This window comes from Equus asinus, chromosome 10 (genome assembly GCF_041296235.1).
Source record: "Equus asinus isolate D_3611 breed Donkey chromosome 10, EquAss-T2T_v2, whole genome shotgun sequence".
NCBI classification, from domain to species: domain Eukaryota; kingdom Metazoa; phylum Chordata; class Mammalia; order Perissodactyla; family Equidae; genus Equus; species Equus asinus.
Window position 1 is genome coordinate 57,067,448 of NC_091799.1, and position 26,898 is coordinate 57,094,345.

The window sequence follows — 26,898 nt, forward strand, 5'->3', positions numbered from 1 at the left end:
AAAATTGATGCCCATGGGGGTGAAATGACTTGCCTGAAATCATAGAACTAATTTGTTTGTTGCACCACAGAGATTAGGTTCCTAGACTCCCGATGCACATTCTAAACAACCAGCCCTGTTCCTGTCCTTCATCCTGAGAGAGACCCTTAAGTCCAAACATATGTGACTCATAGATTAACTGAACTAATATTACACTGTTCCTTTGGAAGTAGTTCTTTAGATACATGGTATCCTTAAAAGAAAGTGAGCTGAAAATGGGGAAAAGTTATGCTGGGTTGGGACATACATATATATTGTCTTAGACATAATAAAAAGCTTTAAGATATCTGTTGAATAAATGAGTGGTATGGAATATTCTACTTGTGAAACAAAAGTATATGGAAACCTGCTTTGTGGTTAGGTACCCTGTTATTTACTCCTGGAATTGTTGTAAAAGTTACTTTTGGGGAGAGTATAGTTTTTTAGATAAGTTAAAGGCAGGAGAAGATGCTCAGGGAATAACAATGAAAAATATGTTAATAATGATGATGATAATAAGAGTATTTGAGTGATTATAATGTACCAAGCACAGCTGTGCTAAATCATTTACCTAAATTTTGTCATTTAATTTAATCCTTGCCAACATTCTATGATTTTAGATTTTATCACCATATCTACAGATTAGGAAATTGAGGTGCAAAAAAGTCAGCTAGCTTGCCAAAGGTCAGGGTTAGTAAATGGCCCAGCAGGATTTCAAACCCAGATGGTGCGACAAAAGCTTTTGCTCTAACCTCTAAGCAAAAGGTCTATTCCCAGTAATTGGAATAAAAGATTGCAATAAGCAAGTTTTTAAGAATTGAATAATAAAACCAATATTAATTATCTTCAAGGTAGCCTTTTGTGAGCCCCCCCCCCGCAATACACACGTACAAATTTGTCTTTAGGATTTACCTCAACATTAGCCGTACATCTTTCTTTTGTTGTCAGTTTTCTTTCGAGTCCAGGACCAACTGAATTAATAGGAAAGAAATGTTTTTACCAAAGCCTGTTCACGTAAAAACAACTACATGGAGAAATCTCTAGGGACAGCAGGAAAGTCAACTGTAAGAACTTAGGGTTAAAGGTAATGGAAATAGGGTCTTTTTAAGTCAAACTAAATGTCTACTCTTAATTTGGTGCAAGAAATCCAGGTTCTCCACTTTAATAACATGCGGATTTCCATTTGTTCTCAGTGCTTACACATGACGTAGTCAGTTAATCCATAGATTAAAGAGAACAAACTTTTTATTGCCATATACACGCAATAAAGAGCACAACCTATGAGGTTTTTAAAAGTTTAATTTGACACTGTTCAGGGCAAGTGAATTTGGGTCCTGGCAAAGCTGGTTGACAGACAGTGATGGTAGAGCGGATCCAACTGTGACCTAGTTGTTTGGTGTGGCTTTACACTCGTGTTCCAGCGACAGGAACCAACGGCAGGGCCAACCTGTTCCGGCCAGTTCATATTCAAAAGTATCATGAGGAAAACTTGGGTGAGCCAGCTGTTCTAGTGAATTTATACAATACCACCAGGAGAACTGGCGTCCCCTCACTGCTGTGGGAGGCTTTAAAATACCAATGACAGCTGCCTGAATGTTCCCAAAATGTTGTGAATATAGCTGCGGAAAATGGTCCCGATTTACTGGGGTTGCTTGGGAATGCCAGACCAAGCCTTGCTATTGCACAGGGAGAGGGGAGGCCACTGCCTGGGAGCTGGATGGCTTCAGTTCTCACCCGGCCTCTGCTTTAACAAAATGCCTTCTTGGGCAAATACTTTACTTCCCTGCCCCCCTCCCCCAGCCCAAAGCTAAGGGGTTGGACAGGATCAGTGATTTCAAAGAGGAGTTGGAGGCAATGAGGATTTTCCTTCTTCCTCCCCTCCACCCCAAGTTATCAGAACTTTTGGAAGAAGGGAGAGGAATCTGAATAAAATATAGTCAATAGCTAAGTAAGTTTTTAGGCCTTATGGCTTCTTTGGGTCCTCATTTTCCTTTTGAAGACCCCTGTATGCACATAAAAATATTAAATAAAATCAGTATGCTTTTCTCCTGATAATCTGTGTTGTCAGTTTAATTTTTAGGCCCAGCCACAAAGCTAAGAGGGTAGAAAGAGGGGTTTCCTCCCCTGAGGAAACTTTCCTCTCACTGAGGTCCTGTAGGACTAAGCACTTCACGTGCTTTCTGGATTTCACCCTGCACACGGGGTTGAATATGTTCCCTCAACATTCATGTCCACCTAGAACCTCAGAATGTGACCTTACTTGGAAATAGGGTCTTTGCAGGTATAATTAACTAAGATGAGGTCATACTAGATTAGGGTGGGACCTAAATCCAGTGACTGTTGTCCTTATAAGAAGAGAAAAGGACACATAGAGACAGACATCATGGAAGAAGCCCATGTGAAGATGGAGGCAGAGATTGGAGTTTAAGTGCTACAAACCAAGGAATGCCGAGGATTGCCAGCAACCAGCAGAGGCTAGAAGAGGCAAGGAAGCCTCCTTCCTTTGAGCCTTTTGAGAGAGGATGGCCCTGCCAACATGTTGATTTTAGACTTCTAGCCTCCAGAACTCTGAGAAAATAAATTTCTATTATTTTAAGTCACCTAGTTTGTGGTACTTCGCTATGACAGCCCTAGGAAACATACAGATTTTGGTAACAGGAGCAATTCCTTTAGAATTTCACGTCCGTTGTTACCATTCCTTGCATCTTCCATTTCTCCTTCTTGAGCTGTTTCATTTCTATCTTCATTCCTGCTTACTCTATTGTGATATAAAAATTACTTTTAAATTCTCAATTTTGGCTTGTCCTGGCAGCCCTTGAATAAACTGTTTCTGTTTCCCATGAATAAACACCTTCTTTTCTTTCTAACGTTCAATTCTTAAAGATGCTCGAAAGTGCTTAATAACTATCACCTATCTTACCAGGTTGTAATTCTTGTGGCTGGTTGTTCCAGGCCTTTCTTAATTTGATTTCTCTCAACCTATCAGACTCCTTCACACGTTTCCTCTACTCTAACAGACGATCCTCTCCTTACGTCTTTGCTCACGCTCTTTCCCCATCTTTTATTTCCGGAATGCCTGGAAGCCCCTGCAGCCCCTTTCTTCCCTTCTCACTCTCTCTATCCAGCCTGCTCAGCTTTTAAGACCAAACTCAAGGGCTCTCTCCTCCATGAAGATTTTTCTGTCTGCCTCAAAACACACCTGTTTCTTTATTTTCTGAACTCCTTTTTGTAATTTTAGTCACCATCTCACTTATGTGTGTTGCTGTTCACTAATGATTTTGTGACTTCTTTTAGCCTCTCTGTCTTGATTTCAGCTGTTTAATACCAAAGACTATGCCTTTATATTCTTTCTATCCCCTCAGAGTGCTGAGCACAATGATGAGCTCACGTTAAGATTTAGATAAATTCACATTCATGAATTACAGGACAGTCATGGGATATTCAGCAAACATAACCGGCGATTTCTGTTAGGAGAGAATGTGCTTAATCTACTAAAATTCTCTGAGGGGGTCAATAAGCATGCAGACATAATTTCTTTAACCTTTCAAAAATCCTTGACAAAGTTCCACACCAGAGGTTATTTAAAAATAAACATGAGTCATGATGAGATTGTGGGGCGTGTTTTGTCATAGCTAGGGAACTGGCTTCAGGATCGGAAACAGCCTAAACCAACTCTTCTAGTAACAAATTCCATATGTTTGCAAGCTTCCAACCCCCCAAAATGGGCCCTTCTCTGAGTGAGGAGGAGATCTGAGGGGGACCCCAAAATGGTACACAGCTTGGTTCTATTTAGCATATTTTGGAAGAGAGAGCTTCCAATGAAACTTTTCTCAGAAGTAGAACGCCAAGTCAAAAGAGAAGTCAAAACTCGAGAAGACCTTGGGAGGATACATGTCATCAGAGGAGTGACTGATGGGCCTGAGTGCTGGCAGCGACGAGGGAACATGCTAGAGAAAAAGCAGCATAAGCTGGTTTTAGGAGGTGATGAGTTCTGAGCTATCTGTTACCACCGAGCAAGGAACCAAGACACTGAGTTCCCTGGACAGGCCAGTAATTTGGCACCTATTCAAACAGTGCTATTAAAATATTCGATCAACATTTATTCAGAAGAAAGGCCAAGGGCTGCTCCTGGGGGAAGAGCTGAGAGAGTAGCAGTTCTCAACCTCTTTTCTGTTGTCCTGAGAAATTCAGTTCCACTCCAAAGTTGCATATCCACTTGGGGAGACAGAATAACAGCTCTGCATTTGACTGAACCCGTTTTCCCTATGACTGTCTACCACTACCCCAACAAGAGCCTTGGATTCTCATCTCCTCACTCCAAGAAAGACTGACATTCCAAACGTACTTCTCTTTGACGAGGAGGGAGTTTTAACATAAGAACAGTTGCCTTGTTGCTGAACATTAGTCTTAGGAGGAAAAGAGAATGTATGAGCAACCTGGAAGACACGGTAGTCAGCAAAAGAGGGATTTATTGCTGGAGTGTGACTCCCACCCTAAGAAAAAATTGTGTCTAGAACCGTCATGAGCAGGTGTACTAAGACTGGCACAGGGTGCCGGGACCACCAGACCCTATACCGACATTGCCGGGGCCTGGCAAGACAGGGTCAGTAGTGGGATTGCCTGTTGCAGGCTTTGCAGTTTTGTATATTTTACAGCTGCATATTTCAAGTCTGGAAAATTCTGCAACAAGTAATCACAGAAAATGTGAAAATTTCAACCCCGAGCATTCCATCTTCTTATAAAAAGAATGTAAACAAAAAATGAGTAGGCGTGAAGCTAGACTTATTTTAGGTGTAAGCCCATCTGCTGGTAAAGCTGGGATTAGAACAGGTCACAGGAAATCGTGATTGTGAATTAAGCCGATAACAGGGATTCTCCTATTTAGCAACCCAAAGATGCAAAGTAGAAATCGTACTGGATTGAACACCAAACAGCACTGTGCAGGAACTACCTTGAAGGGAAAAATGTTTTCTTCCTTTCTTTCTAATTTAAAATTAAATTAAAATTTAAAATTTAAAATTTAAATTTTTTTTAATTTAAACAAGTCCTGCTCAATGATCACAGCCATTTTTCAGGCAACTTAACAGCATTCTATTAGTATCGAAAAAAGAAGTGCAGGAAGGAAGAAGTCAAATCTATGGTGGTAAGCCAAGAAGAGGAATCTGCCCTTGGCGGGGCCCTAGTGGTAGAGGGAAGTTGAACCAGGGATTCAGGAAAATAGGGGAGCAGAGCAAGAAACAGAGGGCTGCGGGAGGGCAGTAATGACTTGACTTTCAGGGTGGCATCGGAAAGGACCTTTTTCCTCTCAAGGGCCATGAGCAGATATTTCAGGAAGGGACAAAACATTAGAAAGAATAATTAATCTTTCTAGTTGAAAAGGATTCTATTAGGAGTCCGTAAGTTCCTGAAAGTAGAAGCTATACAGTGACTTCTTCAATACAGGGATAATTTAAACTTACAGAGTAACCACGGTGTGATGTCAACGTGATGCATCCTGGGGACACCCTATCGGACAAGGTTGTGCCTTGGCCATCATGGAACTTACTGTGAAACCCATTTGTAAGAGGGGCATAAATAGGAACCTTCAATAGGCTCCTCTACCCTCCTCATCACTGGCCTCTCTCTCCCTTCCTCCAGTGGCCGCTTAATCAGCCTTCTGTAATAGTGCAAGTCACATTGCATTATGACTGGCTGTTTCCCTGGGAGCTTCTTGAAATTATGGTTTATATTTTGCTTAGTACATGCCCATTGGTAGCTAGCTAAATAACTGAATAAAAGCACACACCCCAAGGGGATTTCAGACACCATGCAGAAATACCTAAGAGTAATAGCTAAAATGAAATAAATGCATAAAGAAATAAGGGGTGAATTTGAGGCAAAGGGAAAACAGGTTGGGAAAAGTAAGATATACCCAGGAATGATTAGAAACTGTTAAATTGGATTTGGAAAGGAGGATAGAGGCTTTCCAGGCAGATAAGGGAGGTTAAGAGAATTCTACACAGAGAGTCCTGGTATGAAGCATATTTGGAAATGGCGATGCTAGAACCTGGGATGGGAGAGGGGGTGATGAGGCGATGTGACGGGCTGCAGAGGCTGGTGTGAAGCATATTATGGAGGGCTCTATGGAACATGCAGTGGGGTAGGATTACATCTTGTGGGACACTGGGAACCAAAAAGTGTCATGATTGGATCAATATTTTAGAAGCATCTCTCCAGCAACAGGTTGCAGGAGGGATTGGAGTATAAGTTGTGGAGCCTGGTCAGGTTCTCCTTTAATTTCAGCTCTCCTCAAAACTCCCATCATTTTACCTATGAACTTCAGAAGACGACCTCAGATCTTCTTATTTTCTTACTTCAAAGAGAAAAAAATATGCCATTTGGTGGGAACTCTTCTGATTACTTAGCTGTTCCCTCGGTCAACAAGCACTATACCACAACCACCCTCACCTCCATCACTCCCAGTCAACGGGAGACGTAGCTCTTCTCCTGCCTAAGGCTCATTAGTCCACAATATTTGTTCAGGCGTATGGCTTCCTCTCTTTTGTAGCTTTTGCCCTTTCTCTCTCCTGGCTCCTTCTCCTTAGCCAATGAAGTGTGCCCTTCCTCAGACCCTAGATTCCTCTCTAGTCATTTCTCTCTCTTCTTTCTTCTACAGTTAAGTTGTTGCAGCTTTTCTATGTTCACAGTCCGTGTTTCTTCTCTTCCAACTCACTTGTCAACCCATTTCAATCTGCATTTGACCCCAAAGTGCCCTTGCCCAGGTCCCAGTAACCTCCCACTAGCTAAGTCTAAAGAATATTTCCATTCTTATCTTATTTGACATTACCATGACCTTTCAACCAGCTGACTTCTCCCTTTTTGAAACTCTTATTTCATTTACTCTTTCTTTTTCCTTCCATATAGAAAATTATTATTATGTCTCTGGCTTTTTCAGGCTTAGAATCTTGTGCTGTCTCTCAACTGTTCAAGTTTCCCAGAAATACTTACCTGGGCCCCAGAAAAGACATAGTTTATAGGGACATATTTGGGCATCCTAAGCACATGGATCCACATGAAATCGTCATAGAGGTTATGTATAGTAAGGAAAGAACAAGCATGATGATAGAATCCTAAAGAATATCAATATTTATGAAGTGGGGAAGAGAAACCAGGGAAGACAAATAAAGTGCAAGCAGAAGACCAGATAGACAAAGAAGAGAGAAACATTAGGAAAGCCATGGAATAATTGTAAGAGGGAAGTGGCCTATGTCCTAAAGGAGGGTCAAATAGGATAATACAGAGAGCCCACCAGATGTGACAAGAGTCCAGTGTGGCCTTTGAAGGGACGATTTCAGTTGAGTAATGAAAACAGAAGCACACATATGTGGCTCACTGAAAGAAATGGAGACATCAAATTTATACTCCATTTTCAAGAAACTTGGACTTGAAAGGAGAGGAGAGAAGAGAATAATTTGAGAAGGAACGAGGAGATCTTCTGGGATGGTAGAGATCTAAACACAGTTAAAAGCTTTAGGCGATCTTTGAAACTGGTAAGAAGTAACCTATGACAGATGCAATGAAGTGTTAGTTTATACAGAGGTTATTAAGAAATACAGTCTTCATAAATAGATATTCATTAAAGAATCACTTAAGTGGATTGAATTGCTAAATGTTATAGGACTTATTATCCAGAATATGATATGTTGGCTTATAAGAATACTTTTTGAGAATCAGGAGGCTTTGTGTGTGAAAATTATTGATGGGAGTTGGCATCATAAAATGTAAACCAACTTGGTGAGAGTTGATGCAGAAGAAAAAGGCATGAAATTGGAATCTATAGGCCTGGATCTGTAATTAACAAACAATTAACAAACAACCTCTTCAGTTCCCCATTTCCTTTTATCAAATTGAGGGGATTAACTAAGATGATCTGGTCTCCATAGGCATTTTCAAGGGCTCCTTTCTACTCCAAAAATCTTGGTTGTTTTTCAAACTACATTTCTCTGATTCCAAGGTCTATGGATAGATTTTCCTGGGTCTTGAGTTCCCAGTGAAAAACTCCAAATTTTATATTTTCATTTTGATGGCAAAAAAAGGAAGCAAATTTTTTATCATTTGGATGATGAACTCATGTCTGAAGATTTTAGCTCCTGCATTTATTTTTGTATTTACAAATGTACATCCAGGCTGGCTTTTTGATCCCTAAAGGGATTTCAAGTAACTTTGAAAATCTTGGGAAGCTTCTCTAACTACCTGTGATGGTTTGCTCTGTTTTCAAATTGGTAACCAATGTCCTGCGTCCACCACTGAATTCGTATTGAATTATTTCATCTGAGTTAATGATGAAACTTCACTTTTATATCAATAATTTTCAATTAAAAGACATTTTCATGAAGTAAGGCTTTAACCTGCAAGTGATTTAATCTGTTGATAATTTGGTGGGACACCATGGAAATGACATATTGTAGGAGAGTAACCTAGTGGTCTGGTGGGAAAGAAGAGAGGTACATTTAACCCCTAAATGATGTGTTTCAGCCAAGTGAAGGTCAAAAGACATCACGTAATTAAAGGCTTTGCAGAAATTTGGATGGAAAAATATGTTGGGGGAGTGGAATCGTCCCATCACAAACAATACCGTAAGTATGCAGGACTTAAAGGGAGCTTTGCCGTTGCAGGTAGTACCCTTTTCACACGGAGCAAGAGGATTGCATTCTAACAAAGCAAGCTTGTTGTCTACATTAAATTGTTTGAATTTTATGCATTTTTGGTTTATACCTAATTTATAGTTTTATTTTGATTGGATAGTTGTATAACAGCTATAGATGTAAGGAGTTTATACTTGGATTTATACTTGTAGATACTTAAGTAACATTTCAGTCAAATGATTTAGGTTAACATGTTTATCTTATTAATTTTTTTCCCTTAAAAGATGTCTATACCTAAGGTTTGGAAGCCTGGTCTTAATTACACAGCTGTATATATTTCTCTAAATTCCCCTGAGCGAAGTGTGGGGGAAGCAGACAGTATTGGTAGCTAAGGGATGCTGATGGCACAGAGAAAAGTCTGACAATTATGGGGGCTGCATGGGCAGAGTTTTTCCACACCAGAGTCATAGCCTCAAACTAGGGAAAAGCCACAGGGGAAAGGTAGCATTAACTCTGAAAATCAATTTGCCTGTTTGGAGGAACCCAAATGAATGGGGCAGGTTAGGGAGGCTGCAGAGCAAGGAGAAAAAGTGATCGCACAGATGCAATGTTGGTTTGTGTATGTTCAAGGAGTTGGGCATCAAAAGTTAAACATGAGTCAGAAGACCAAAAGTGGTTTTTAAATGGCCAATTCAAACTGGAGCACAAATAAATGAAGCAGCCAGGAGGACATCTCCTAACACGTTAGTGATGGTCAGACCCTTCAGAGAAGACTACGCCCTTCAGAGAAAACTACATTCAGTTAGCAACTCCAAGATTCAAGAGAGGAGGGAAAGTGAAGCTCGAGGAAGATGGTAGAAAGCGGCATCAAAGAAGAATATGCAAAGGGATTAAAGAATCCAAAATTATTTTGGTTGGAGAGTAAAATGAAAGATACGAACTGATTTCTACTGATTAGTCTGCAAAGGGAGATTATATGAAATTGGCGACCAGCAGTTCTCCATCTCGCGTAATAGAAAAAATAAAATTAGGACACAATTCAAACTATAGGGATTTAGATTGATCACATTTCTGAGGAATGACCTTAAAGGGAGTTTGTGCAGAACTCAGTGGATTCCTGTTAGAATGTGTGGCGATTGTCTCTAGGAGGGCTTGTAAATCAGGATGCAGAGGTCCAGTTCTGCCGGAATGAACTCACAGCCTGTTGGCCATTTCTGCGCATCTCCTAGAGGAAAAAGGCAAAGTCCGGAGACGAGAAGTGACTGAATTCCAATGGGAATGTCAGGAGTGGAAACAGATAGGACTCCGTCTGGGGATGTTGCAGAGGAAGGCCACAGACTATGACTTGGCGAGAACTTCCCCCGTGGAAAGGGGTGAGTCAATGAATCCGAGGTTGCCTGCTGAAAAGAGAGGTCATGTTTGGAGTTCTCTGAGTGGAAGGCGCTGTTTAAATATTAGGCTGTCTTTTTTATTAAGGTTCACATACAGCAGATTATTCTCAGTATTTGCTAATACTTTCTACTCTGAGTGCTGAGTCAATCCCCTCAGCGGTTTCTTCAGGCTCTTCTCAGCAAAGTGTTGGAAGAGTTTTTTTTCCTTGCAAGTTTTTAATACTTGTTGAAGGTCAAAATGCTTCTGTTTCACCAGAGAGCTCCCCAGAAAGAGCACTTGAAAAAAAAAAAAAGAGGGATGGGGGCAAATATACTGAAAATGTGACCTTTGCGAGGTAGGTTGAGAAATTCTTGCAAGTGTTCCTCTAACGTGTCCAGCTGTGACTTAACCATTTAATGAGTGATGGTCTCACAGCTAGACCTGGAAAAGGTGGACTGGAAAAGTAAACCACACTTTGACGATGCTGTTAGCTCTTAGGCAACTACGCTCCAAGTTCACACACCGGACACAGCTCTCTGAGGAGTTTAGAGAAATCTGTTTTACAAGGATAATTACTGTGTGAGGCATGTTGGGAAAACATTGGAAAATGTGACTTTCTTATGACGTTTGCTGTCTCCGTCTTTACCATGAGGAAAATCTGAGAATCAATGAATTCCGATAAAGTGAAACCTGACGCCACCCCAAACATCCCAACTCTGCTGAGACTGGAGTGAGGGAGGCGCTGTCCCTGGGAGGCGGTGTTCTATGCTTGGGGCTGAACAAGGGAGGGGGAGAGGGTGGATGTTCAGGAAAAGCTATAATAACATTTCTTATTACCACATCTTGAAATTGGTATTTTGAGTCACGCTGAGAATATTTTCAATAAACTCAGACGTTGAGAAATGATAAATAAGCCATTTCTGAGTAAATCAGGTCTGCATATTTTGAATTAAAAATGCAACAAATCTGTCCGTTAAATTATTGAATGTTAGTCTAAATCAATTAAAAATTAGTTTAAGTTCCCACAATCTAAAATGACTTTTGATTTTCTGATGAGGTTTCTAGAGGCTTATCCTCCTCACAGGTTAAACGAATAACCACAGAAACGGAGCGATTTGCTAGCGGATGACTGGGGAGAGCTTATCTTGTGGCTGCAAAGTACAAAGGCAGGGAGGGGAGTGGGGGAGAGTGGAAGAAAGTCTGGACTGGGAATTAGCACACCTGGACCTTGACTCCTCCTTGACCGCTTCTCATAACCTCCGTGGGCATAAGCTTCCCTGTCTGAAAAAAGAGCACTTCTAAAACCCCACCTGACATCTCTGCCCACACATCCTCCATGCGGCTCCGGCTCAGCAGATTCAGTACTGACCTCACCACCTTACCCCTGCAACTTCCTCTTCTTCCTGTATCTTCTGTTGCCATGAAGGAGCCATTGTCCACTGGCCATCCAAGTACAAAGCCTCTGGGGCTAACCTACAGTCCTGGCCTCTCTCTCTTTCTTTCTTCCTTCTATGATCTGTCCTTCTCTCATTCAGTTTGTCACAAAATCTGGCCACTTTTTTCTCCTAAATATCCCTTGGCTCTGTCCCCTTTTCTGCAGCTCCCTTCCCAGAGCCCCTGCCTCGGGGCAGGCCTACAGCTTCCCTCTGCTGCATTCTTCCTTCTGGACTGGTCTCCTTATCTCTCACCACCCTGGCCTGCTCGCTGCCATCAGACTGATGATTCTAAAGCAGAAGCCGGCACTTTCGGGCTAAACTCTAAAGTTCTTAGCATAACCTTACCTACGTGATCTGCTTCCTGACCAGCTGGATCTCTCCAATTTGCTTTTATTCTGCAAAGAAGGGAAATACGTGTTGTTCTCCGATGTGCTGTGCTCTCTCGTGTCTCCAGTACCTGGGCGTATACTTCTCCTTGCTGGCAATGTCCTTCCCACATTTCTGTGTCTGAATGACTGCATTCAGTCTTGAAGATGTGGGGACCATCATCTCTTCTGAACCTTCTCTGCTCTCCACCTCTCCTGCCCCTTTGCCCCCAGTCTGAGTAGAGCGCTCTTCCTCTGAGCTGCTGAAGACCTTGGTTGTCATCACACGTTGCCCTTGCCCATTTATCAGTCTAAACGGGCAAGTCGTCTGTGTATCTCCTGTACCTGGCATGGTCCCTGACACATAGTAGGTGCTCAACTGTTAGTTCAATGAGTGCAAATAAGAGAAAAAATGAAAGAAAGGAGAAGAGGGAAGAAAGGGAGGGAGAGAGAGAAAAGAGAAAGGAAAGGAAGGAGGGAAGGAGAGAAAGAATGACTGGTGAGCATTTTGGTGAAATTGAGCAACAGGACTTAAGATTGGAGAAGTAAGAAAGGATTGTCTTAAATGTGGTGATGAGAATTTGGATTTAATTTTCTGGGCACTGGGAAGCTATTGAAGGTTTTTTAAACAAAGAGGTACACTTTACGGTTATTTTTTAAATTCTCTGTATTTATTTATTTACTTATTTTAAAAACCAAATTCATTAAATAATTATTATGTACCAGGCTCTGTGGTAGACATTGGAGACCCAGTGATAAACAAGACCTGAACTTTATCTTCAAGGTTCTTAGAGTCAACAAGAGGAGATGGATAGGAAGATAAGTATAATCTCTTGTTAGAGGCATTATGATAGAAACATGAGTAGAACAGTGTGGAGGCTCGAAAGACGGAGTGATTAGGAAGCAGTCTTCAACAATAACATGATAGAGGCTGGCTGGATACTCACCAAACTTTTTCTCTCTTCTGGGGTCCACGGCTGAACTCGATTTCCCAGACTTCCTTGCAGATGAGAGGAGAATATTACTGAATTCTGGGCAATAGTATATGGGAGGAAACAGACTTTCCACTTCCCAGCCTGGCCCCTAAAACCTCCCATAGGTATAGAGGAATGTGAGGAGGCAGAATGAGTTGATAAACCCTGGGGAACTGGCTTGCTTTTCTGGGCCCTACTGAATCACAGAATGGTAGCTGTGGTGGAGACCACAGTGTTCACAGAATACAAGCTGTCCTTTCACTGAGAGAAGGAGACAGAGGCCCAGAGAGATTGCATGACTTGGCTATCCTTCTCGTGAATGGCTTCCCGGAGCTCTGGGCCCACAGTGTTTGCCTCATCAGCGTTGTTAACTTTCTTCTAAGCCTCAGTTGGTGAAGAAGCTCAGAACGGAAGTTAATGATCAATTGCAGTGATTAATTAATTACAAGTGCATTGAACAACAGTCTTACCTTTTAGTTGGTTTTGTATTGTACTTTAAATTGGTTCCTTCTCTTTCTCTTCTTCCTCCTCCTCTTTGTTATTCCTCTAGTCCTATTTCCTCATGTTTTCATGTAGTCAAATATGCTGCAAGAGGGCAAATTATAAGTAACAGTGACATATAGACTGAAAAACATCCCTGGGACCAGCTGTCAGTGTCACTGCAGGCACCATGGGCTTTTCTGTGGCCCTTTTGGAGGCTGAGCAGAGCCCCTAAAGCAAGCTGCAAGCCCTCCTCTCTAACGAAAGGCACTCTGCCTGCAGGGGACAGAGAAGGGAGCCTTGGCTTTTTCCAGGGAATCGAATGCCCTCGGGGTTCCCAGGTGGCTGCCCCTGCTTAGGGATCCAAGGAAGCTGCAGCTTCTGACACTTGTGCTTCCAGGTGGTGTCCAAAGTGGTTGTAGCCAATTTCCCCTACAATTGGCGTCTCCCATCTAAACAGGTTTGAGACCAGCTCTCCAGGCCCTGGGAGGTCTGGTTGTGTGGGTCTCCGCCTAGCACTGAAACATGAGTCTCTGGGCAGAAGCTGCTGCCTGCCTGTGTCCTGTGTTGAGCAGTGCTGCCTCTCATAATAGCCCTGCCCTCTGCATACTTTGGATGACCTGGGCAGGTGCTGCAATCACTCCCCTGATTTCCTAAAAATAATTTGAGAAGAAGTTGGGAAGAGTAAGTTTAAATATCCAAAATTATATAAAGGCATTCCCCGAGGAGCAGGGGATATTTCTCCTTGTTTTCACCACAATATTCATAGACCCACATGGGAGTTTTCTTTGTAACATGAGTGTGTCAAGGATCTCATCTCAAGGTCAATAGAATGTGGTAAGGGATGGGGTGGGGAAGGGAAACTGACAGTGGTAAGAATTCAGAGTAATTTTGGGGGTTAATTAAGTCTGTGAAAGAGAAGGAGGTAGCAGCAAGGTTGGGCAGGGGAAACCTTTCGATAGTGATGCAGATCTGACAGCTGGAAAAGGAAAGGGAGGAGAAAGCAGAATTGAGCGAGAAGATCGTCAGGCTGTAATTCAGACTGGACAAAGCTTGGCCAACCCAATGGAAGTTTCTAGAGCAAAGGTGGCTTGTGAGAGGAGTCCTCCGCTGGCTGGGAATGACCAGGTCCTCGTGCCCCACTGTGCTCAGCCATTGGCTGTTGGCTGGCTGCCTGGGAAGATCTTGGCCTGAGTGGCCTCAGAGGGAGGCCACAGCAGATCCTGAAGGCACTGGCCCTGGAGGCTGCCACCCAACAGCACTCCTGGAAGCTTAGTGGCTCCTGAAGGGAGCCTGAGCAGTACATGGCTGCCGTAGGGCAGGGGTCGGGGGTGGGAGTGGGGGAGGGGGCGTGCATGAGTGAACACATAAAAAGAAAAGGAATGAAAATTTATTTTTGTCAAGAAATGAGTATCACTGTTCTTTATCTTTTATTAAAAATAACCACGAGATATGCAGATACATGTGATTATTGGCTACATTTAAATGCACTAATCAAGCAACAGAGCCGTATTAGATTTTAAGAGCCTCGAGAGTAGGGTTTGGGATTATTTTACCTTTCCCCTGGATCTAGAGCAGGGGTCAGCAAATACGGCCAATGGACAAAATCTGACCCATAGTCTATTTTGAGGAATAAAGTGTTATTGGAACATATCCAGGATTCTATTGTGTGTGGCTACATTCACACTACAACAGCAGAGTCAAGTGTGGCCCACAAAGCCTAATATATTCACTTTCTGGTCCTTTATAGAAAGAGGTTGCTGAGCCCTGGACTGGTGCAATACTGCCCTCTGACTAGCCCCTGTGTGTGACGGGCCCTGATCCCAGCATGACGACCTGTGCTGATTGAATTAGAGGCCTCTGAAACTCCTCTCACCCAGCTGACCCCCAACCTCCATTGTGTCAAAGGTGGGGATCGGGTAGGAATGAGGTAGGGCAGTTGGGACTTGAGGCTAAGGCTTTACATCACAAAGTGTTGTTTATTACACGTGACTGGGTAACATATTCAAATATTATTACTCTGTAGGCTTACTTTATCACAGTAGCTACCGGGACTAGATCAGGAGAGATCTGATGGATGGGATGGGGGCAGGGATGATAAGCAAGGGTCTAGGCGAGTGCCCTGAGAGTCTGAGATGGAAACCTACTAAGAGTGAAGAGTTGAAATAAAGTAATCTCTGCCTGACATCAATAATTTATGATGATGGCAATGTAGTCATTCAACAGGCATTTACTGAACACCTACAGTGTACCAGGCCCTGCTCAAGGTGCTGGAGGCACAGCAATGAACAAAATAGACAAAAATCCCTGTCATCACAGAGTGTATAATTCAAGGAGTAGGACAGACCATAAGCAAGATAAATAAGTGAAATACGGGAGGCTGGTCCCCTTGCTGAGTGGTTAAATTTGTCTGCTCTGCTTCGGTAGCCCAGGGTTTGCCAGTTCAGATCCTGGGCACAGACCTACACACTGCTCATCAAGCCATGCTATGGTGGCATCTCACATAGAAGAACTAGAGGGGCTTACAACTAGGATATACAACTATGTACTGGGGCTTTTAGGAGAAAAAAATAAGTGAAATACATATATAGTATATACATATATGTGTATATATACAGATATACAGATGTACATTTATATATACACATATATGTATACATAGTGTATTGGATGGTGATAATTGCTAGGAAGATTAAATACAGCAGGCAAGTGGGATATGATGTGCATGTGTATTTGGGGGTCAGGGGAGCATCAACATTTTATGTGGGGTGCCAGGGCAGGACTCCTGAGAGTCTGAGTAAAGAGAAGTTAGAGTTTTTTCCTGGGTCTCCTCATCAGCCTGATCAACAAAACTCTCAGAAAATTAAAGTGAGAGAGAGAAACATTACACATTGGCATTCTGAAAGTGTTTCCCAGACAGCATTCATCATGTGGAATTCTTGACAAATACGTTGTGCAAAAAGGAAATGAATAAAAAATGGAATTGTTGCTACGAACAATCATTTTTTAACCTGTGGCGTCTTCAGGAGTAAAATGCAAAGTAATAGTTGAAGAGATTGGTGAATGTCAAACTGATTAATTTCAAGCCTATTGCAGCCTAAGCTGCTGAACTTACCCACAGGTTAAAAAAATTGAGGGTCTGCCCTTCGGGTATGAGTACAGAGTTCCTCGCGGTGTTAAGCACCACACAGTAAAAGTCTAGGCTATAAATTTTGCTGTCCTTCCCAGCTAAATGGACGCTTTGAGTGGAGACAGACTGGCGGGAGCTGAAGTAGTTATTGCTTTGATTTACCACGGCTCTATCATTCCATCCTACCGAGAGCCTTGAGCGGGGATATCAAGGTGTGTTGACTGGCTCCTGTTTAGAGCTGTCTAACCTCATCAGTTTGTATGCAATACCACGATCCCTTAGTGTGGTAAAGTCACATGGGCTTTAGGAGACCAGGAATGGGATGTCTGTTAATAAATCTGAGGAGAGATTAGTCCTCTCTGACCCTTATTTGTTTCCAGGAAGTCCTGTAGGAATGTCCCTAATAGGAGAGCACTTGTGAAAATTTGCTATTTCTACTCAATACAACACTTATGGTAAAGCCCAATTTATAGCATTTGCTTTGAATATCCCAGATTCAGGGCATCACTAATGTATTTTTTTTCCAGTGCTAAAAAAGCCCAAATGAAGGTTGGCCAAAAAAACATTTGATTAAAAAAAAAATCAACTGCAGATGCCGGAGATGAATTTAGTCAGATGCTGTGTGGTTAGGACATAGCTGAGGTCCTCACATGAGCTGTGTTTTAATTCTAACTCCAGGCCTCTCCATTTGAAAGTAATGAATATATCATTGAAATCAGTAAGAGATTCTATGGCTGTGAGATTTTAAAAGTATTATTCAGTCTCTTGTTAGTTTTTCATCAGCTTTAATTTGGTATGTTTTTATTTACTTTGATGTTGGTAAATCTCTCCTAATGCTGTAATTGTAGGAGGAAGACGGAATATGTTTTACTTAACATCTGCGAGGAAAATGCACTGTTTGATTTGTTTCTTTCTAATTTGCAGTTTGGAAGAGGTTGATTAATCCGCTAGTGGAGTCATCTGCTCCATCTTAAGTTACACCCAGTAGAGTTTGTTATAAATCCGTCTGTGTAGTTCACTGAAATTGGTGGAGACTAACCGACTGCACAGACCTGTAACTATAGTAAAATATAGAGTTTCACTCCTTGGTAATGAGGATTTTCCCAAATAGTACACATGGACCCCATTTTGAATGCTCTTTGGTGAAAAGAAGTTGCATTCAATTGTCCACATCATGAGGTGTAGTCATACAAGCCACCTTCTGTCATCTTGATTTGTGGTGCCATATTGAGAAAGAATTTTAACATTCGTGAAAAAGAAAAAATCCAAATATTTGGTTCTGTTAAATCATATCCGGACACTTCTTGGTTGAACTGTCTTTTGAAAGGAAGATCTCTAGAGAAGAGTCTGTGTGGATAAACATGTGCTTAGTCACCACATCCTCTTCCATTGCTGTTGTGCAAATGGAGCTGTTAACCTCAGACCATCAGCTGTTCCAGCTAGTGAAGCCAAGCAAAGGGCAGCTATCTCAGGAAGCCTCGAGGGGAGTTTGTCAGTGCCGTGTTATATTTTCAAAGGCATGTGCCTGATGCACCACTGGATAAAATAAAACCCAGAATTTTTAGAACTTCAAAAACTTTCCATTTTGGTCCACTTCTTACAAAATGTTGAGAAAGAAAAAAAGAAACTGGAACTTGATTTGCAGCTTTACCACGATCATAAATTGAATATAATTAGTTCCTGTTGATTTTCAACCTGTTGATAGTTGGAAAGAAAAACGAAAATAAAACTAGAATGTGGAGACTAAGCTGAACGAGCACTTGAGAGAGAATGTCAGTGTTAGTGGGGAGAACGGAAAAACTCTACCGGCTGCTCCCCATTTTATCCATTCCCATGTCCTAGTGGGGAAAATGTTGGAAGCCAGATTAAATCACATCCCTTTGGAAGATATTTTCATCTCTGTGCATATGATAGGTGCAATGAGATTTTAATAATTTCATCTGTATTTCTGAATTCTGGGGATGGGAATGCAACAGGTTCCCAATTTTCCAAATAATATGTAGGATGTAGATACTCTGACCACAAGGGCCAAAATATTTCTTGGTCAAAAAAGTTGCTGGATCTGGCATCCAGATTTAGCTGGTTCTACTAAAGCCTCTGTTTAATAAAGGTAACCACCACTTCTAGTCTAAGTTTATTCAAATCCTTGTTAGTTTAAAGCTCCTAGGCAAATTTAATGCAATAATCTAGAAATAATGTAGACATAATTAGAAATAATGCAGGCTATTTTTTACAGTATTTATTGTGAACATGATACCATGTGGATAAAAGGGCATTTTACACATAAATAAATTTTAACCTGAAATTTAGAAATCTTACCATTTATACAGATTTCTAAAATTGTTAAAGAAAGGGACAATCAAGTAGAAAAATAAATGTACAATTGCGACAGTTGTATTGCAAATGAATTCTTTTTGTATAGACTCTTCTTTTTTAAGTAGATGAAGCTTTAGCAGTGAGAAGTTTTAGGTTTTTCCCAAGAACAGTCCTCATCTCATTGTGGGTGCTTAGAAACAAGTTCTAAGTATAAAATACCTCTTGGAACACAGTATAACCCCACATATCATTTTTTTGCAGCTTTCTTCAGTTCTTCAATGTTTTCACTGGGTATTAGAAGAAATTCCATTTGGGGAATAGACGGATTCCTGTCTTCCATTATGCAAGCATCTGCAGGAAGCAAATATGGCAAATTATTAGGTATCAACCTAAAGATTCCCACAGGGCTTGGGAAAATGATATTTGGTTGAATGGAGAGAAAGAATGAGTGACACAGAAGAGGACTTCAGAAAATAGCCCCTCGGGTCGCCTAGCTGATCTCAGGACTCTGCTCGATGGGCATTGTTCACGACCGTTTGTTAAAATGTCTTTGCTTGAGTGAACTTGAAGAAACAAGGAGCTTGTGAGTTAGTCCAAATTCATATCTTTGTTAACTGTCCAGAAGGACAACCAATGTACTTGCTTCAGAGGTCAATGTGTAGCTTCTGAATTTCAGTCCAATTAGGTCAACGTAGCTCGTACATGGCATTCTGCTGCAGGCCTGGGCTCTGACTCATAGGCCCTTTTGCTGTTGTTAACAGCATCGGCTTAAGGGCTCTGACAAATGACATTAGAAAATGCATGCAGTGCTTGAGCCAGAGGCTGATGAAAACTGTGTGCATCTTTACTGTTACTTGCAACACCCAATTTATTATTAAATTTCTGTTCCCCAAATTGGGCCTCTTGAAAAGGATCTTGAGCAATCCTGGTCTCTTTTACCACTCCCCAAACTGTAAAATATTTGGTCCCTTTTCTGCTGCCACTTCTGAATTTAATTTACTGCATGTTTTTGTCTCTAGATCTCACTTTTGGAGCACATTTGTAGAATTAAACCCTGAAATAGGTGGGTGAGGGGTCTAAGTTATCTAAAATGGTTCTCTAAGACCATGGCATTAAAGTTTTGTATTTTCTCCCCCTGCATTTTAGAGAGAAGGTAGAAGGAAGGAAGAGAGATGAGGATGTTGAACTCTCCAGGCCAAGGCCGTCATGGCAGGAAGGTGTGCAGGTGCACACCTGGATGTCCTCCAGTTGAGTAAGACTGAAAGACAGACATTGGGACACTGAAATGGGCTCTCCAGAAAGGCCACCAACTGGAAATGCCCAACAGTTAAGAAAATCACCTGGATTTGACGTTGAAGTGTTACCTGGATCTCTGGAGAAACTTTGAAGAAGATATTTTTGTTGACCTGAGGTGAAATGTTTGAGATGATGGGCAGAGCATCTCACGATTTGGCCTTCAAATTGTAAGAAACTGCAGTTGTGTTTGGCAAACGTTGCATTTTAAAGCTGTTCAAATTAGACTTCATTGGACTCCTGGAGGTTGAAAGATAGAGGGGTTCAGTAGAAAGAGCATGACACAAAAAGACCTGACTTCCAATGTCACCCTATCACTTAGTCAACATCTGACATTGGGTAAGTCACTCAACCCTTTTAGGCCTGATTTTCCTTAGAGATAAAATATTATCTATGAAGTCTCTTCTAGCGCTACAATTTCACTTTTTTTTTTTTAAACATTTTTCTGACTTCCTTTGCAAGTTACTATTCAACTGATAAAAAGAAGAATGAACTCTAGTGGGTGAGAAAGAGATCCTGGCATTGACCCCTACTCCTCTGCCTTCACTACCCCTAAGAAAACTCACAGCTGCCAAAGCTCCTGCTAATTCTTCTGTATTTTCTCATCAGGAAAATCTCTGGGTAAACGAGAATAGATGGGCACATTTTACTCAGTTGAAAACAAAGACCATTAGATTATTACAACAAAATTTAGAGGTTTAAATAAATAAACTACTAGCTAATATTATTTTTACAGAGACAATTCCCTTCTCTATGCATAATACATTTTTTAAAATCATAAAAATAACATATAACTATGTAATCACTTAAAAATTCAAATGTTATAGAATTTCTCTCCCCTCCATCTTCCAATCTTATTTCCACGCTCCAGAGCCAACCCCTGCTAATGATACAGTATGTGTATCTCCCAAACCACGTTTAATTAAATTCTGAAAATGTACGTATACATTTTTGGTGACATAAACAGATTATGTTAGATTATGCACGACCCTTGTAAAGCTCACGACGCGTGGCCTTGAAACAATCACAGCCATCACCTTTTCAATAGCCCTTGTTTTATGGGAAACTAATCTTATATCGAGGTCAACTCTATCCTCCAGGAAGATGAGATTGGTGAGAATTAATGAATTTTCATATCTTGGTTTTCTAAACACTTATGGAAAGATCACATTTGATTGGGTGAATTAAATTATCCGAATTAAATTATCTGTTGAGATAACAACGGTAAATGTTGATTCCTGGACCTAACGTTATCAGTTACTTCAAAGTGTGCTATAAAATCCACAACAGATAATTTTTGTTTACTGTAGCTTAGTTTTCTAAAAGTCTCTGTGATGCCCTGACAGGTTGAGGCTTTATGCTGTGGTAGCTGTTGTGCTGTAGGAGCGACGGATGTCACAAAATCCAGTCTACTACATTGCTAGTCTCTAAACCTGGATCCCACAGCATCCTAGGCACATTTTTTCCACAGCTTCACAGCACAAGACCCAGAGCTGGGATTTGCAACTGCTTTGATCTACTGTGTCCCAGCACCTAGAACAGTGTCTGGTGCATAGCAGGTACTTATTAGGTATTTGTGTTTTGACTGTATTTGTTTTACTGAATCCTCTGTCATACTGTACGCTTTTCGGCGGTATGGACCATAACGTATCCATCTTTACAGTTCTCTAACTGTTATCAGAACATGATTGGTGCTCAGAAGTATTTGCCAAATATTATATTAAAAAATAAGAGAATAAATAAAGGAGTAGGCAAGTAAATGAATAAAATAAGGATAGACTATTAATACCAGAAATGAATGTCATTGTTGACCAAGTGAGCCTGTCTAGGCCTCAATTAGAAATTTGAACTGGTGGATTCTTTGTTCTGCTTTCGGGGCAGCTCTTACTTTTCTTTTCCCACAGCTACCTTGGCCTGCTAGCATTTCCTTTGCAAAGAAAATCCTGGACCCTTCAACAATGATAAGGGATGCATAAGTTTTTACAGGCTCTCTTAACAGATCTGCTCTTCAGGAACCATCACTTCAGTAATGATTTATTTCTGAGATTTCCAGTCTGTTCTCTACACAACATACCAAAGGCTCATGTTTCATATCAGGCAAGATATGATCATTTTCATTTCCATATTCTTTAGATTTCCTCTGAAATTCATAGCATGTGTGTGTGTGTCTGTGTGCAGATTAGCGTTTTATTTATATAGTTGGTACCATTGAGTTTGCTCCTGGATGAAAATAAGAAAGAATGAAGGAAGTACATTAATAACCTTATCAGGAAAATAGGAATTCCTTGTACCAAGAGGTCATATCAGCCTGAAATAATTCTTGTTTCTTATCTGCCCCCCAACTTACTCCCAAGAAGTTGCTACTTGAGGAGCGTCCAAAATTTTCACCACCAAGCCAAGACTGCTTTAGGAGTATTTCCCTTCGTTATTGCATTTCCAGGTACCTGGAGTCTATCTTTTCACATGCTTATCTACCTGCATTTACTGAGAAGTAATTGTTTTTTTTTACATATGGTATTCACAAAAGACACGTACAACTGCCACTAAGATCTAGACGGCATAGGCTGATGGAATTAAGCTAGTCATAACCAAGAGAAAGGAAATTGACATTTTGATTATCACATTAAATGGATGACATCTATTAGGATTTCTGAAATAGTGAGAATAGTGTATGTGTCTCTGTTACCACCTTTATGGAATTCTGTGGAACTGAGGACTAGCTATTTATAGAATTTCCTTAAGTTTTAAGATCCTGAATGAGGAATCAGAGGGTGTAGGCAAAGGACATGTAACAGAAGCCATGAATATTTATTAAGTGATTGCTGGAGTCATATCCTTTAATATATGTGCCTCTCATTCTATTTCTTCTAAGGTTTTATCTTTTCTGGGTTGATGCTGTGTGATTTATTTGCTACTTAAAGTGATCAATATGAGAGCGCAAAGATACATTTGTCATAACCTCACATTGTCATATCAAATTACACGTCAAGCATGTTTACAATAGGAAGTAAAACAAGTAGGTTTAAAGTGACACTTAGATTAGAAGTGGTGAATTTATTTGTCTACTGGCTGGGTCTGATTCAATTTTTTTCTCTTCCAATTTGTTGTAATAAAATATATTAGCATATATATGTTCTTATGATACATTCAGTGCAACACAGATTAGAATTATATATTGTATTTGGTTCTCTAGAGTGGAAAAAGAGTCAGCTTAAGTGACTGAAGATAATGCTGCAATTTGTCATTTGTTAGTTGTTAAACTAGTTTAGGAAATGTGTTGGTGTTTAGTTTCATTTGGTGTTTCTTAGAATTCGTGACTATAGTGTACATTACAAATAGAGTCTAATGCTTAAGAAATATTTTCCGGCCTCTATCTTATGGGCATAAAACCAATCATGCTCTAGAACAGTTAATTAATCTTATTGGGAAGTCTTGGAAAATCTCTGAGAGCAGTTGCCTTGCCACAGATTTCGGCAGCACGTACATGGTAATTGGTGACACCAATACCACATTAAATGGTATCTACAAACCTCATTTTAACCAGTGGTACAATCCTACCCTCACACTCCTTTTCCTTTCCCTATGTACCTGTCGCCTACTTTTTTTCTAAATTACTTGTTAAGTAGTTTTTTAAGTCTAATTTCTTCTTTAGTTCTATTTGTCTTTGGGGTAACATTAAAAGGGAAGATGGAAGCAAATGGAGCTATAAGGGACTTAGATTAAAAGGAAAACAAAACTATTGGAATAATCACTTCATAAAAATAGAGGTGTCTGTATATCTTGCAAACACATGCGTTTGGCAGGGGTGACAGAACACGGATGGATCCAGTTAAGTCTGACTTACTGCGGAGGAGAGATGTGAGAGGGGGATGAAACAGGTGGGGTGGAATTCAAAGTGAGTGTCCCATGGGTCAGCAGACACAAATGTAAATTTTCTAAGAGGTCTGTAATGAGCATATATCCCACATGACCGATGTATTCCTTCAAACAATAACTGACACTCAGTTTTTAGGTGACTATTGAAATAGCTCAAGGTCTCAACTCAAGGGCTGCACATTCTGGATAAATCCAGAAAGGGATGGACTCAGAAAGGATGGACTCAATCAAAGGTCCCGTGCAAGAGCATTAGAGCGACACTCACCTTGATTTCATTTTGGTTTTAAGATAATCATCACTGTATGAAATCTTATAGGTAATTATCATCACAGACTCAAAAGAAAGCTTATAATAATCCTGACATTTGGATAATGCTTTAAAGTCTTTCCAAAGTGCTTTCTTTATTTACTTTATTATTTACTTTAATCTATTATTTACTTTAATCTTTCCAGTCCCCCCAGGGCATTAAGGTTAGACAATGTTATCCCCATTTTATGCATGAAGGAGCCAGGACCCAGGGCAGTTGTCACTTGTTCAAGGCCACATATGCCACAGATGCAGTCCTATATTCAGTGGAACTCAGCATGTTCTCCGATTTCTGTTAGAAAATGCCATCCTGTGCCGAAGTCCTGTTCTTTCATTTTCTTCTTTTATAAATGTCAGGGAGATTGTGCAGAGGATAGCACTCAGGCTGACCAACTCTCTGGACGGCCTCTCTCCTTTCACAGGCCAGTGAGTGGGTGGCTGCTGGAGGATTTGTTCCTCACCGCCCCTTCAATCCAGCCCAAATATAGGTTTCCTGTGTCGATAAGAGGAGCCTGGCTCCAAGAAGCAGGGGTGGGCGTGGAGCTGCTGAAAAGAAAGTTATATGTCTGTCTTCTGCTAGCCACGTCGAATAGTTTCAGTCATAGATCCTCATGTAGTTGCTGGCACTTTCCAATGAGTTTTCTGTGGCAAATTACCCCAAATGCTTTACAAAAGGAATAGCTTGCAGATGTGGGTATGATAACCTGCAATGCAGGTCTTAAATATAGTAATTGTCTCTAGCCTACTCTTAACTGTGGCGACAGAGTTTCTACTATGTCATTAGGGAAGGAATTTCCAAGCCTTGGAACACAATAAACGATGCTTCTGGCATTGATTGCTTTAAAGAAGTTAATTGGCTTCCAACCAAAAGGATGGGGTTAAAGTCTGTGGGAATAGGAAAGAACGAAGATCAGTGGAAGTTGAAGAGAGTCCAAAGTTAAAGCAAGTTTTTGGTTGCTATCATTGTTAAGCTTAGAAAGAATCACTTTATCTCTTTGTGCTTACCCCACTGTCTTTTTTGTTCTGATTTTCTGTTATCTTTCTCAGTGAAGTAACTGCAATTTAAAGGTAAATGGTTTTGTTTTACAGAATTTCTTTGCCAGCCCGCCTCCCCGGCTGTGCCTGGCAGAGCCATGTAGGAAAATAGCCATCAAACTTAAGGGATGGATAAAGTTTAGAGGTTATCCAGTGCAGTCTCCCACGCAACAAGATTTCCTCCACTAATACTTGGCAGGTGTCTTCAGCCATCCTACCTTCCAAGACCTCACATTTGGACAGTTATCACTATTAGAATGTTCTTCCCTAGCCTGAATTTTGATTACTCGAATGTTCTAGTTTTACTCTCTGGAACTAGATGGGACTAGTTTAGTTTTTTCATATCACAGACCTTCAAATATTTCATGGGGAAAAACCATACCTCCTTTATAGCCAAAATAACTAATAAGGTTCGTCTCAGTTGCCAACTCCAATAGATTGGCTCGTGGCTGCCTGGAGGGCTATGGGCTGGACAAATGCTGTTGGAAAGAGAATCATGACTGATTCCTGATATCTGCCATGGACAAAGGAGGAGAGAGTGGTAGCACAGGTAGGGCACAGTTATAGACTTTGTCCTTAAATGTAATGTTATCACTTATCACCGAGCACCCTTGGTCCCTTCAATTGTTCTTCACATACTGTGTTAGATACTACACCATCCTGGTTGATTTTCTATAAACAATATTTCTTTTGAAAAATAACTCCCAAAGGTGACTACAATACTCCCAATGTGGTCTGACTAGGCCAGAAAACTATAGAACTATAATATCTGTTAAAACACATTATCATCAGTATAGTCAACGATTGCATCTCTTTGTGTGACTCACATGGAGCTTGCGGTCTACTATTACCTCTAGGTCATTTTCATACAGTAGTCGATAGTCCAGTGTAATTTGAGGGGTATCACGAGGCCCCAACCACCCCAAAGTCTCTCCCCTCTAGACTGTCTGCTGATACAGTCTCTGTCTGTGTGTTTGACATCCTCCCATTAGAGCTACTCCTTTGGGCTAGAAGACTGTCGTGGGGGAATGAGTTGAGTCTAGGCTGCTCCTTTTAGGATACCAGAAATCATTAACACGTTGGGGCATAAAGGCTTTTTCATTGATTCAGGGAACATTTATCGATTGCCTGCCTTGTGCTAGGCATTGTTTTAGGCACTAGGGATAAGGCAATGAACAAAAGAGACAAAACTTCTTGTCCTAATGGAGCTTACGCGGTAAGGTAAGAAGATAGACAATATTACAAAAAATAATAAAAATTGATGATAATCAGTGCTGTGGAGAAAAAAATAGAGCAGAGAGGAGGAGTGGGAAATGGAAGCAGAGGAGATAGTTGTGATGTAAAATAAAGTGGTCAGAGAAGGCCTCACTTAGAAGGTCAAATTTGAGTAAAGTCCTGAAAGAGATAAGGAGGAAACCACGGGGAGGTCTGGGGGAAAAGCATCAAGGCAGCAGAATAGAAGGTGCTGAGGCTGTGGGAGCATTCTTGGCATGGTTGAGGAACAGTAGGAAGTCCTGAGTGTTAGAGAAGTGAATGATGAGAAAAAGAGTGAGGAATGAGTAGAGAGACAATGGGGCCAGATCGTATAGGCTGTGCAGGCTATTGTAAGGACTCTGGCTTGTATTCTAGGTGAGATGTGAGACCACAGGAAGTTTTTGAGCAGAGCATCTGACT

The 26,898-nt window shown here is 41.0% G+C and overlaps 1 long non-coding RNA gene across 1 annotated transcript; it reads left to right on the top strand.

Annotated features, from left to right (window-relative positions):
- The first annotated feature begins 9,817 nt into the window (after nucleotides 1-9,817).
- On the top strand, nucleotides 9,818-20,946 carry LOC139046475 (uncharacterized). Its single transcript, XR_011506577.1, has 3 exons — nucleotides 9,818-10,015; nucleotides 18,976-19,095; nucleotides 19,861-20,946. It is a non-coding gene; the product is annotated as an uncharacterized lncRNA (long non-coding RNA).
- The last annotated feature ends 5,952 nt before the right edge of the window (nucleotides 20,947-26,898 follow it).